We start from the raw sequence: 14,036 nt of genomic DNA on the forward strand, positions 1-14,036 counted from the left end.
CAAAATGTACTGAGGGAAAACAAACCTTTTGTATTTCTGAATCTTTTTCCTTTTAGAGTTGCCACTATAGACTTGTATTAACTCTACACATAGAAACACCATATATTACTATATACTAAATGATAAATTGTATCCTTTTATTCATTCATACGCTTCATTATAAATCTTATTCTTAGTCACAGTGTTCAATGATTGAAATCTAAGAACACTACATATTTGACTCTCCCTAAATACAGAAAGTAACTTAGTACCCACTATTAGAGGGTCCCATTGTTGACCTATTTCTGTATTATTTCCTGGAAGCAGCTCATACAGAGAATTTGGAAAAGAGAGCTTGTATAGTGAGTCAAGTGAAGATTCTCTATCACATGGTACATGGTGTATTCATTCAATGTCTAACTATTGTCTCCAACATCAAGCCTTACATTGCTTCTAGATGTATCCTACACACATTCCCTCTTTGCTATTGATTGTGGGTTATTATTTAAATCTCCTGTATATGTTTGATTCAGTCTTTGATATTTGCCTCCTTTCATTTTCAACTCCCCCACCTTTTATGTTCTCTTACCAGCTATGTTCACTAGATGTTTAATCTGGCTGTTAATTCTTTTAACTCTCTTGATATTTTCTTAAGTATTTGTTTCATAGTCTCATAAAGTTTTGCACACTAAATTTTTAAGCATTTTAAGTAAACATATGATTAGAAACACATAAAATTCATATAAACAATTTTATATACGTTAAGTTGAAAATAAGTACCATGTTTATCTTTTAAATTGCATCTCTCTCTCTCTAGTTGCAGTGAGTGAGTACAATCACTCAGCTGTGTCTGACTCTTTGCGACCCCATGGACTCTAGCCTACCAGGCTCCTCAGCCGATGGAATTTTCCAGGCAAGAGTACTGGAGTGGGTTGCCATTTCCTTCTCCAGGTGATCTTCCCAACCCAGGAATCGAACCCAAGTCTCCCGCATTGCAGGCAGACGCTTTACCGTCTGAGCCACCAGGGAAGCATAATATAAGCTTAATTTATAAAGAAGATTAAATAAGAAAGCACTCTAAAATGTATTCCTGCCTTTAAAATGCTCATTACTGGTCTGTCATCTCAATTTTTATCTTATTTTCATTTATTTATTTTTGCTAGACAGTAGGCCCTTGGTGGTTATCCATCTTAAACATGGCAGTGTGTACATGTCAATTCCAAACTCCCAGTCCATCCTTCTCTACTCATCTTAATTTTTAAATTGAGACCTATCTTATATTTGCCATCTGCTAAATAGTAAAAATAAGAAACATGGTTTATTAAGGATCATTTGATGCTCATGCAGTTATGTCTAGAATTAGCATATAAAGACCATATTCAGCTAAACCTTGGGGGAAACTATCTAAATTTTGTATAAACATAAATCAGCATATATGCATTCCTTTTACAATTAATAAGGTGAGAACATTCTATATATAATATCCTACAATTCACTTTAAAAAAAACAAATTTAACAAGAGTACCCTTCCATTATTCCACAGAGATCTACATTTTAGGAAGGGATGAGACCTAAGTTAACAAGAGTACCCTTCCATTATTCCACAGAGATCTACATTTTAGGAAGGGATGAGACCTAAGTCATGCAGCTGAATTAACTGGAGAAAAACCCATGACTCACTTTTAAATTCAGGAAGAACTCAAGTGGGCTCTTAACACTTTCAGCCAATCAGTATAACTTCCTAGTCCATTCAGGCTCCCATTTTCCTAGATAACGTTTTCACACCTTCTCTTCTTTGAGTCCTCTCTCTCGCACTCCACCTCTGGTCTGTCAGGAATCCAGTTGACAATTTCAAATTACTTCCAAAATCCAACGACTTCTCATCACTTCAATTCCTGGTCTAAAGCGCAATTATTTCCAAATTACCTCCCAGCTTTTACTCTTACGCGCCATCAGCCTATTTGTAATACATATAATAGGTAAAACCAGAGCAACTTTTCAAAATTTTTCAGATCATGTTACTCCTCTGCTAAGACAAAGTCTGATTGATATCATTATCTTTCTGGCCCCATATCTACCACTATTCCTCTGCTCAAGACACACTGGCCTCTAACCCTTTCGTTTAAAACATCTGACATGTTCCTTTCCCAATGAGTCTACACTGGATGTTCTTCCTACCTCAGAACATTCTTTCCTCACATATCCACACAACTAACTCCCTTGCTTCTTGTATGACTCTCCTTCAATCTGTTCTTTTTTGATAAGACTTTCCCTGCTAATCCTATTTAGTGTTGCAACACCTCCTCCTAATTCCACTGACATTGCCAATACAACTTACCCTGTTTTATGCTTTTTGTCTTTTTTTCTTATAACACATGTTATTTTCTGAGGTACAACATTATGTCTATATTATGATTATTTTCGAGCGACTAAGCACAGCACAGCAGCATGCACATATAGACATACATAATACAAGACACAGAGATCTGATAGCTTGGGCTTCCTTGGTGGCTCAATGATAAAGAATCCGTCTGCAGTGAAGGAGACCTGGGTTCGATCCCTTGGTTGGGAAGATCTCGTGGAGGAGGGCAGAGCAACTCATTCCAGTATTCCTGCCTGGAGAATCCCCATGAACAGAGGAGCCTGGTGGGCTACAGTCCATGGGAGCAGAGTCAGACACGACTGAGCGACTAAGCATAGCATATGGATATTTTCAAATGTCTGTCTCTCACCACTTGAATGTAGGCTCCACAAGGTTTCTGATTTTTATGTTTTATTCACTAATCCCCAAACTAAAACAGTGCTGGCACAAAGCAGGCCCTCAATAAATATTTGAGAAATAAGTGAACAAAAGTTTACTCATTTAATATAAGTAGTTAAGATAGGTATTTATTTTAATAATTTTTAAGAGCTTAAAATATTTTATAATAAAATTTATCTCCCATTCTGGTTCTCCAATTCCTATTCTCTCCCCATGAGATAATGTCATCCCTGATATTATTTCCTTGTGTGTCCTTGCAGTGATTTTTCTGCATAAATAAGCATATATAAATGAACATTCTCTCCCCTATTATACTATATGTACTGTTAAGCATCGGTAAGGTTGTACTTTTAAGTATAATTTGAAAAACTAAATAGATCATGAAGATTTTTCTTTATTAGAAATAACAAGTTTCCTGGTTTGTTTTTAACAGCTGCATAGTATTTCATCTGGACATCTTACAGTTAAATTTGTCCTATATAGATGCACATTAGGTCTCTCCAACATTTGGTATTAAATATTGCTAAGAATAACTTTCTACCTGTCTCAAAAGTAATGTATCAGTGGATAAACTGCAAGAAGTAATTAACTAGGCCCATGGAAAATGTGTTTTTCTAATTTTGACAGCTATTGCCAATTATCCTTCATATGATTTGTGTCAATTTACATTCTACCAGAAACATAAAATAATGCCTCCTTTCTCACCAAAACTATTATATTCAATTTTAAGAATTTGGGAAATCCCAATATGTGACAAGTGGTATTTCACAGTGGTTTCTATTGAGAGTGAAGTTGAAATTTTCATGTGCTTAAGAGGCATGTATTTCTTTTTTTCTGTAATCAGCCAGTTTATGTACTCTGCCATTTGTCTGATAGCAAAGTTGGTCTTTTATCTTCTTGTATTTTTTAGGTTTAGTTAAAAAAACAGCCACTTCAGTGTTTGGAAAGTTGGACAGCCACATGTAAATCAATGACATTCAAATACTCTCTCACACTATACACAAAAATAAACTCAAAATGGTTTTAGGACTTAAAAGACATGATACCATAAATTTTTCATAAGAGAGCATAGGTAAACATTCTCTGACATAAATTGTAGCAATATTTTCTTAGGTCAATCTCCCAAGGGAAAAGAAATAGAAGCAAAAATAAAATAATGTGACTTAATCAAACTTACAAGCTTTTGCATAGCAAAAGAAACCATCAACAACAAAAAGAGAATCTATGAACTGAGAGAAAATATTTGCAAATGACATGACTGACACGGGTTTAATTTCCAAAATACACAAACAGTTCATACAACTAAATAATAACAAAAACTCAATCAAAAAATGGGCAGAAGACCTGAAGACAAAGAAGACATACAGATGTTTTCCAAAGGAGACATACAGATGGCAAATAAGCACATGAAACAATGTTTAAAGTTGCTGATCATTAGAGAAATGCAAATAAAAACTATGATGAGGAATCACCTCTGTTCAGAATGGCCATCATTAAAAAGCCTATAATTAATAAATGTGGGAGAGGGTATGGAGTAAATGGAAACTTCCTATACTATTAGTAAAATGTAAATTGATGTGGCCCCTGTGGGGAACAGTATGGAAATTTCTTAAGAAACTAAAAATAGAGTTACCATGTGATTCAGCAATCCCACTCCTGAACGTGTATTTGGAAAAGATAAAAAGTCTAATTCAAAAAGATATATGCACTGCAATGTTCAGAGAAGCACTATCTACAATAGTCAAGATATGGAAGCAATCCAAGTGTCAATCAACAGAGGAATGGATAAAGAAGATGTGGTAGATACACACAAAGGAATATTACTCAGTCACAAAAAAGAATGAAATAATGCCATTTACAGTAATATGGATGGACACAGAGATTATCATATTAAGTGAAGGCCAGACAAAGAAAGATAAATATCATGATATCACTTATATTCAGAATCTAAAAAATCATACAATTGAACCTATAAAACAGAAACAGAGACATAGAAAAAACTTTATCATTTTCAAAGAGGAAAAAAGAGGAAGGATAAATTAGGCATTTGAGACTAACAGATACGTACCACTATATGTAAAATAGATTAAAAATAATAAGATCCTATTATATAGCAGCAGGAACAATATTTACTATCTTGTAATAATATATAATGGGAAAGAATTTGAAAAAGAATGTATCTGTATCTATATGAAACTGACTCACTTTGCTATATAAAACTTATATATGCCAATTACCCTCCATATGATCTGTGTCAATGTATATTCCGCCAGGAACATTACATATATATATATATATATACACACACACACACATATATATATGTGTGTATATATATATACATATCTGAATCACTTTGCTATATATCTGAAATTAACACATTGTAAATAAACTATAATAAAATAGTTTTTTAAAAATTAGCCAGTTCAGTAAGAATTACAAACTTGTTTTTTAATATTTGTAGTTTGTCTTTTGATTTTGGTTGTGTGTTTTGGAAAATGTGATCAAATTTATTAATCATGTCATTTTGTGGCTTCTAGATCTTGTTTTGAAGAGATTTTCTGCTTTAAAGTCATAAGAAAAAAAAAACACTCCTGTGTTTGCTGAGTACCTCTGTGATGTAATATTTTACATTTAAGTATTTGATCCATTTATAATATACTTTGGCATATGGTGTGAGATATGGATTCAGCTTTTCTTTCCAGATGGCTGTGCAGTTGTCTCAAAATGTATCAAGTAATATATCTTTTCCCACTGATATGAGATGCCATCTTTATCATTTTCAATATTCTTGCATTTATTAAATCTATCGGTGAAGTTTATAATCCTGTTCATTTTGTCATTTCATACACCAATAAAGCCTTTTACAACTAGGTTTCTGTGAGAGAATTAAATTATAAAAAACATGTAACTAAATCATGTGAGAACACTGTCCTGGATTAATCAAGGTAGGCCCTAAATGCAATTATAAGAGTTCTGATAAGAGAAAATCAGACACACAGAAATGGAGGAGGCAATGTGGCCATGGAGCCCAAGGTTGAAGTGATGTTGTGGCCATAAGCCACGGAATGCTATCAGTCACCAAAAGCTTGAAGAGGTGAGGAAGGGATCCTCCTAGAACCTTCAGAGGAATAACAGCCCTTGGTTTCGATTTGGGCCCAGTGACACTGCTTTAAGACTTCTGCCATCTGGGAACTGTGAGAGAATAAAAATCTGTTGTATTAACCCCTAAATTTGTGATAATTGTTATAGAAGTCATAGGAAGATAATAAGCAATATTCTTATGTTTGTGGCACATAAACAATATATGTAGGCAAAATATGGCACTAGGGCTTAATCTAAAATTACTGTTATACATGAAAATTACCTATATGGACACATTAATCTTGTTTTACAATAACTTAGTGAATTCTATTATTTCTAGTAGTCCATCAGTTGATTAAATAAAATCCACCGGATGGTAGTTCTAGGTATATAATCATATGATCTGCACATCGAGCTTTTCACTTCATCTTTCTAAATTTCATTTCAAAGTTCTAATATTTTTCTCTTGGCTTTTCCCCTCATCACAATGCTAAATAATAGTCATGACAATGGGAATCTTGCAAAGGTCCTGATTTGTGCAAATGCTTTCAATGTTTCCTCATTCTTCCCTCACCCCCATGCCTGGCTGACCTGTTTTGGACTGAGACAATGAATAAACTTTCAAGTCTAGTGTGTTTTTGACTATTTTCCCTTGTACCTGCTTTATTTTTGCTTTGTAAATGTTGGTACCATGTTATTATTTGGTTTGTAGATATTTGTAATTGCTACATCTTCATTGTGAACTGCATTTTTTGTATTAAAAATGACTTTATTCATCTCATTTGATGTTTATCTGAGCTGATTCACCTGGTCTGACATTAAGTATTTGCTTGCCTTTGTTGTTCAGTCGCTCAATCATGTCCAACTCTTTGTGACCCCATTAATTGCAGCATGCCAGGCTTCCCTGTCCTTCACTATCTCCCTGAGATTGCTGAAACTCATGTCCATTGAATCAGTGATGTCATCCAACAATCTCATTCTCTGTCACCCCCTTCTCCTCTTGCCCTGAATCTTTCCCATCTTCAGGGTCTTTTCCAATGAGTCAGCAGACCAAGTATTGGAGCTTCAGTTTCAGCATCAGTCCTTCTGATGAATATTCAGGGCTGATTTCCTTTAGGATTGACTATTTTGATACCCTTGCAGTCCAAGGGACTCTCAAGAGTCTTCTATAACACCACAGGTCGAAAGCATCAATTCTTTAGCACTCAGACTTCTTAATGGTCCAACTCGCACATCCGCAGGGGACTACAGGATAAACCATAGCTTTGACTATACAGACCTTCATCGGCAAAGTTATGTCTCTGCTTTTTAATATGCTATCTAGGTTTGTCATCGCTTTTCTTCCAAGGAGCGACCATCTTTTAATTTTGTGTTTGCAGTCACCATCCGCAGTGATTTTGGAGACCAAGAAAATGAAATCTGTCACTGTTTCCACTTTTCCCCCATCTATTTGCTATGAAGTGATGGACCAGATGCCACAATCTTAGTTTTTTGAATGTTGCTTGCCTTTATCTGGCTTAATTTTTTATCCTTCAGTTTTCAACATTTTAAAAGCAATTGATTGTGTTACTTGCATATAGCATTTTCCTCTGTGATTTAGTTTAAAATCCACTTTCTAAAATACCAACACAAGCCAAAAACCCATTTACATTAATGTTTTCTCTTGGCTGATTCCCTTCAGTACAATGTTAAATGATAATTGTGACACTTAGCATCTAATAAATACAATTGCTTTTCACTCTTAATATTTTAACTTGTTTTAGGGATTTTTGTTTAAAGAAAATATTTTAACATTAGTTATCTCATTTTTCTTCATGTGTAGTTTCTCTGTACATGTCTTTGTTCCAGTAGTTATGATCTTATAATGATAACTTTATGAAACTCTGTATTAACTTATATAATTTATACATCTTTGTTTTTTATTTCTCTGTTGAAACTCTGTTAGTTTACTTCTATGAGCAATAAAGGTATTAGCATATTTCCTGTTACTCTGTCCTTCTCTTTCTTTCCTTCACTATATTTGTTAGTATTTTTTTAGTATTTTTCTCTGTACTGTTAAATTCTGCTTTTATTATTTGCACCTTCATGGACATTCTTTGACTTGCAAGTGTTAAAGAGGTGGAAATCAACAAACTACAAAACCCAGGAAGAAAAGGAGAGAAAAGAGGTCAAGGTAATATGTCATTTCTATTTTAAGGGAACAGAATACAGTGTTTCCATTTTTTTTCTCCTTTGTATTTTATAGTCAAATCCTTTCAGGGCTCACTGCTCATCCTTCTGTGGTAATTTTTAAGTTATTTCAATGTAAGTGGCAGTAGTTCATCTTCTATTTTTTTTCAAAACAATATTCTTTGATTTCAAAACTATGTAGTCTTTATACCCAAAGACACTTAGAATTTAAAATACAAAATGCTCTATTTCCATATGATCATATAGATGTCATTCCACTGTCAACTGGCCCTAAGAGTTGATGTTGATAAATAAGAGAGAAGACCAAATATTTTCTCCCTTTACATTCCAATCAGTAATTTAATCACTCTTCATGCTTGAAGTCTGTAAGTTCATGAAGCTATGTCTTGGTATTGACAATTATAGGTTAATTTCCCATGGCCTTTTCCAGGTGTGGATTCAAATTATCTTCTATTTTACAAAAGATACTAAATTTTATCTTTAAATATTTATTCTCTTTTTTCTTTAGTGTCTATCTCAATTTACCTACTTTGACATATTAACACACACGATTTTCCCTATAATTACTTAATTATTTATTTGGTTTCTCTTATTCATTCTTCTCATTTTAATCTTTTATATCCTTAAAAGTACTTTCCATAATATCTAGTCACACTTCTGTTCTTTCCATTTCATCTTTTTCTTAATTTATTTTTTACTTGGAGGAAAATTGTTTTACAATGTTATATTAGTTTCTGCTGTACAACAACATGAATCAGCTATAATTATACATATATCCCGTCCCTCCCCTCTCCTCATCCTGCCCTTCTCGGTCATCACAGAGTGACAGGCTGGGCTCCCTGTGTTATATAGCAACTTCTAGCCAGCTATCTATTTCACACATGGTAGCATATATATGTTGATGCTACTTTCTCTGTTCCTCTCATTCCTTCCTTCCCCCACTGTGTCCACAAGTCTGTTCTCTATATTAGCATTTCCATTGCTTTCCTGCAAATAGGTTCATTAATACCATTTTTCTAAATTCCATATATATATGCGGTAATATTGTACTGTATTTGTTTTTCTGTAACTTACTTCACTCTGTATAATAGGCTCTATGTTCATCCACCTCATTAGAACTGAGTCAAATTTGTTTTTTTATGGCTGAATTATATTCCATTGTATGTATGTACCACATCTTCTTTATCCATTCATCTGTTGATGGGCATCTTGCTTTCATGTCCTAGCTACTGTAAAGAGTGCTGCTATGAACAATGGGGTATGTGTGTCTTCTTCAGTTATGGTTTTGTCAGGATATATACCCAGTAGTGGGACTGCTGGGTCATATGGTAGTTTTATTCTTAGTTTTTAAAGGAATTTCCATATTGTTTTCCATAGTGGCCATATCAACTTACATTCCCATCAACAGTATAAGAGAGTCCCCTTTTCTCCACACCCTCTCCAGCATTTATTGCTTGTAAATTTTTTGATGCTGGCCATTCTGACTGGTGTGAGGTGATACCTCATTGTGGTTTTGATGTGCAATTCTCTAAGAATTAGAAAAAAAGATATTGAGCATCTCATTATTGGCCATCTTCCATTTTATATTTGAAGTATGTATTGAAGGTTGTTTTGGCCAGCTCATAATTCATCTTCTGTCATTTTACAACAAGAGTCCTTGCTTTCTGGATTAGTTTTGCTTCTAGAGTTGATTGCTTTATTCATTTTCTCTCATCTCCTTCTCTTTGTGTCCTATCCATCCCTCCCTGTCTGTTTCCTTTTCTTTCTTTATGAAGAAATCAACTCAATATGTTTTCAGAAATATTAGGATTCAGTTGTAATACCCATACTCTGAAATAGGCAAAAGGACCTGAGACCTAATAGGAGCCACATGAGAGAATAAATGAAGAGAAGCAATTTAGGAGAAATGTAGTGGTAAAGGACACCATGGCGAGGATCTCAGAAAATGATGGCAAAAAGTATGCCCTGAAGGTACATAACACACCCTAAGTTGCCACAGGCTCTGTCTGTAATCACAGGTATGGGAACAGAGTTGAGTTGGCAGCAGAATGCAGTAAACCCAGTTAGATTTAGAAAATTAAAGAAGGTAGGAGCCACATAGACAGTACACAAACAAGTCATTTTTACAGGAAACATTTTGTGTCTGTGGCAGCAGAGAAGACTAGTCCTTGGAAAGCAAACTTGAAACAATATCCCAGACCCTTCCCACCAACACATACATACATACACACCCCCATGTACATGCCAGGTAAAACCATTACATCCAGTCATGAATAATAAAAGGAAGACTAGCACAGCATTGATAACAAGGGTACTCTAAGCAAATGAAAAGAAATAGCAAAACATAGCATTAGGCAGCAACTGATCAATAGAAAAATGTTACTACAATGCAATGGAGAGGCTGGAAAATTGAAAATGTTCATGTCTATTAGTCATTTGCATTTCTTCTTTGATAAACTATATGTTTTAATATTTTATAAAAATGGGTTGTCTTTTCCATATTGAATTGTTGACACTCTTTGTATGTTAATAAAACCAGCATCTTCCTTGTTGTAGCTACCAACTATTAATTCTTAGGTTTTGAACTGCCTTTGAATTTATACACATTTATAATTATTTAAAAAATTTTAGTAAAAATTACAAATCTATTATTTTATGGCTTTTAAAGAGTTCCTTTTAAAACAAAATACTGAAGTCATAGCTATGTTTTCCAAAGATATTTTAAATTTCACAAAGCATATCCATTCCATGTGATTTGTAGGTTCAAAACCTATGAATGGCTTCTTGAATCGTTAAAATAAAACTTAAACTTTAAATTCCTTAAAAAGACCTCTAAGTCCACTACACATCTTGGCCCTGTAAGATTCTTGTTATGGGAGATATATAAAGTTTAAGTAAGAAAGGATTAAAAAGAAATAAAGTACACTATGAAAGTGTGTAAGAAAAACTGAAATAAGATCTTAGGTATAAACATTAAAATGCATCAAAAATTATAATAACTATTATGTTTATTGATCACTTCCTTTTGTTATTGGATCTATGAACTCTCTGCTAATGCTCTCTATTACTTTTTGTTTTTGTTAATGAAAATACCTTTAAGTATTCTTCCAATAATAAATAATCATAAGAAAGTTTCAAACTCTGGAGGTAAGTGAAAATCTTCTAAAGTTAACTATAATTTGGTATATACTGTACAGGACATTAGACTAGATGACTGTCTATTTTTTTCTGAAAACTTACCTTCCCTGAACATAACAACCTTACTTAGTCTTTTTCAAAATATTTGTCTTTTACACAGCCTTGAGACACATAACCAGTATGTAAAAGGTTTTAAGAGATGTAAAGACATCAGTTAAGAGCACTGTTAACCAAAGTCTCTGGTTATAGAATAGTAGAAAACTAATGGAGCTCAGCATTAATCTAGGTATGTGTCAGTGGGACTTTAAGTCAAGCAAGATTGGGCATATCAGGCCAATGATGAGGGTTAAAACATTAAATTCCTGGTCAGTTCAAAAAGAGAGTGACTATTATGTGGCTCAGATGTGGACACTGAGATTGTCCAAGTATTTCCTGACTAAAAGGAAAGTGTGTCTGGTCTACACTGGTAGGTGGGGAGACCATCAGGTGTTACCGGTAACCAAAGCTGAAGAGAAAACTTAAATAGATCAAAAAGCATTAAAGACATAATTAGCATTCAAAGACATCGCTCAACCAGATACTTTACACATGAGTCTTAGCACATATTAAAGAAACAGTAAATTCATATTATATAAAGCTATTTTAGAAAACAGAAAAGAGTAAAAAGTTGCTCATCTCATTTTATAAGGCTGGCGTAATCTTAATTGCAAAACCAGACAAGGAAAATGAAGGAAAAAAGTATAGTACATTTCACTTAAGAATGTAGATCCTAAAATCCTAAATAAAATATCTGCTAACCAAATACAATAATGTATGAAAATAATGCACCAGGAGATACATAGCACAATCCATTTATGCATATTAAAATTTCATATGTATAAGTGGGGGAGAAGGCAGTATAGAGATATAGTTAAGATGAGTTCAGCCATGAGGTAACTGTTGAAGCTGAGACATGGGCACACGAAAGTTCATGATATTATGCTCCCTTTTCTTTTTTACTTGAAATTTTCCATTTAAAATTAAAAAAAATATTTAAAATAATATGTTATGAAAATACATATAAACAAAAGAGAACAGTGCAACAGATATTAGACTACATATCAGAATGATTTCCTATGAGTCCAGGTCAGCAGCATGATAATGGAAATGAGAATAAAAGAAAATATACAAATAAAATAAGTGCTTTGCAAGGACCAGTGATGAAAGTGTGCCTTGAACTAAGAAATGTGATTAACTCTATTTTCTATGCAAAAGGTACAGTGAAAAGGGAACCTCTCTTTTAAAAAAATCAGAAGGATCTATGACTATGGAGATAAAGGAACTATAAAAATAATTGCACAACTATTATAATTCAGAAAACAATTGAATAGCTATTCTAAGCAACCAACTCACCACATAAAAGTATAGATGAATTATAAATAAGTAATATAATTAATATTTTCAAGAAAAGTCATTTCTGACAATAATATTTATCATAAAAAACTAGCAAAAAATCACTAAGATGCTAATCAGAAATTATGGAGAAAAAATAAAGTCTAAGTACTTGTACTCTACAAGAATAAAGAAAAATAGAACAAAGGAAAATAATTCCTGCACCAGAGGCTGTATACTGTTTTATTTGATTCACACAGTTGCAAAAGTGGATACTGTCACAGGAAAAGTTTTATGCTGTTTTTGAAAAATTAGGACTTTTCAAATTCTGTATTTCTGGTTTCTTCTGGAAAAAAGTCATGAGATTTGATATTACTGGTCTCTTATTCCCACTTAGAAAGGATTTTAGAGCTAAACAGAAGTGCCCCATTAAGAGGTTACACACTCTCCAAGGTTCCCACTGTAACTATTTGACACACAAAATTATTATTATTTTTTAAATGTGTTTAATTTTTAAATGTGTTGTAATTGCTTTACAGAATTTTGTCATTTTCTGTCATACATCAACAAGGATCAGCCATAGGTACACTCATGTCACCTCCCTCCTGAACCACACAAAATTATTTAAAGTACCCTTTTTGCATTTTGTACTCTGTATCTCACTCAAAATTTTACCAAATGTATTCAGAATTTACTTAGCAACATAAGCATGTAAGCAGTCAAGGGAGACATGAACAGAATATGGTAAGTGAAAGGATATGGTAGGTCAAGACAAATCTTCAGGAGCTCAAGCAATAGTGAAAAAGAAGTTAGGTATTCAGAAGTAATACTATGAGTGTTTGAAACTGTCACAGGGTTTTTTTTGGAGTGGTTAAAAAACAAGCTCTTAACATGGTTAAGGACATAAATATTATTAAAAAATACAGTGCATAGCAGGTTCTGAAAAATTATTTTTTCAAGTTAAACTCTGAGTTGGGCACCCAGTTTTGATGGATGCTACTTAGTATCTTCTTCATTCTTTTTAATTAGTTTGCACTCTTCCATAATACATCAATTTTATCAACTGCCTGTTATAAATGAAATCTGATACTTTCTGTCAAGATGGTATTAAGGCATAACAATTTGCATCTGAATATGAATGAATGTGGTTGTCAGGGCCAGTGACAAAAAAGTAAGCAAGTTTAGCAAGTTAAATTATAATCTGGCAACACTAACCATTTAAATTAGATTATTTATGAGGCTATGGTCATTACTTACCTTCAGTGTCTATTTTTAAAGATCTTGTCTGTAAACCAGAAACCTTCAATATCTACTTCCCACATGCAGAAACTGATCTCCTCAATAATCATCTAAAAGAAAAACATAAGAAAATATCATGACTTTGAGGTTATAAGTATTTTTTCATTTATTTTAAATATTAAAGGAAATCTTAAAATTATAAGTATGGGCAAAGGGAGGTGTCTATTGTAGGACATATTTTATGCAATTAAACGGTAATAATAATTTTTCCCTT

General features: G+C 33.3%; 1 protein-coding gene across 4 annotated transcripts in view; it reads right to left on the bottom strand.

The window, feature by feature from the left end:
- Positions 1-14,036, bottom strand: part of MBD5 (methyl-CpG binding domain protein 5) — a 454,579-nt gene that overhangs the window by 273,890 nt on the left and 166,653 nt on the right. For all 4 annotated transcript variants that reach the window (XR_014079644.1, XM_081580531.1, XM_081580530.1 and 1 more), the window contains one exon: positions 13,781-13,872. The gene's annotated coding sequence lies outside the window, so the exon portion shown is untranslated. The remainder of the gene's footprint in view (positions 1-13,780; positions 13,873-14,036) is intronic.

Source organism: Giraffa tippelskirchi, chromosome 3 (genome assembly GCF_054371585.1).
Source record: "Giraffa tippelskirchi isolate mGirTip1 chromosome 3, T2T-mGirTip1v1.2.pri, whole genome shotgun sequence".
In the NCBI taxonomy this organism is placed as follows: domain Eukaryota; kingdom Metazoa; phylum Chordata; class Mammalia; order Artiodactyla; family Giraffidae; genus Giraffa; species Giraffa tippelskirchi.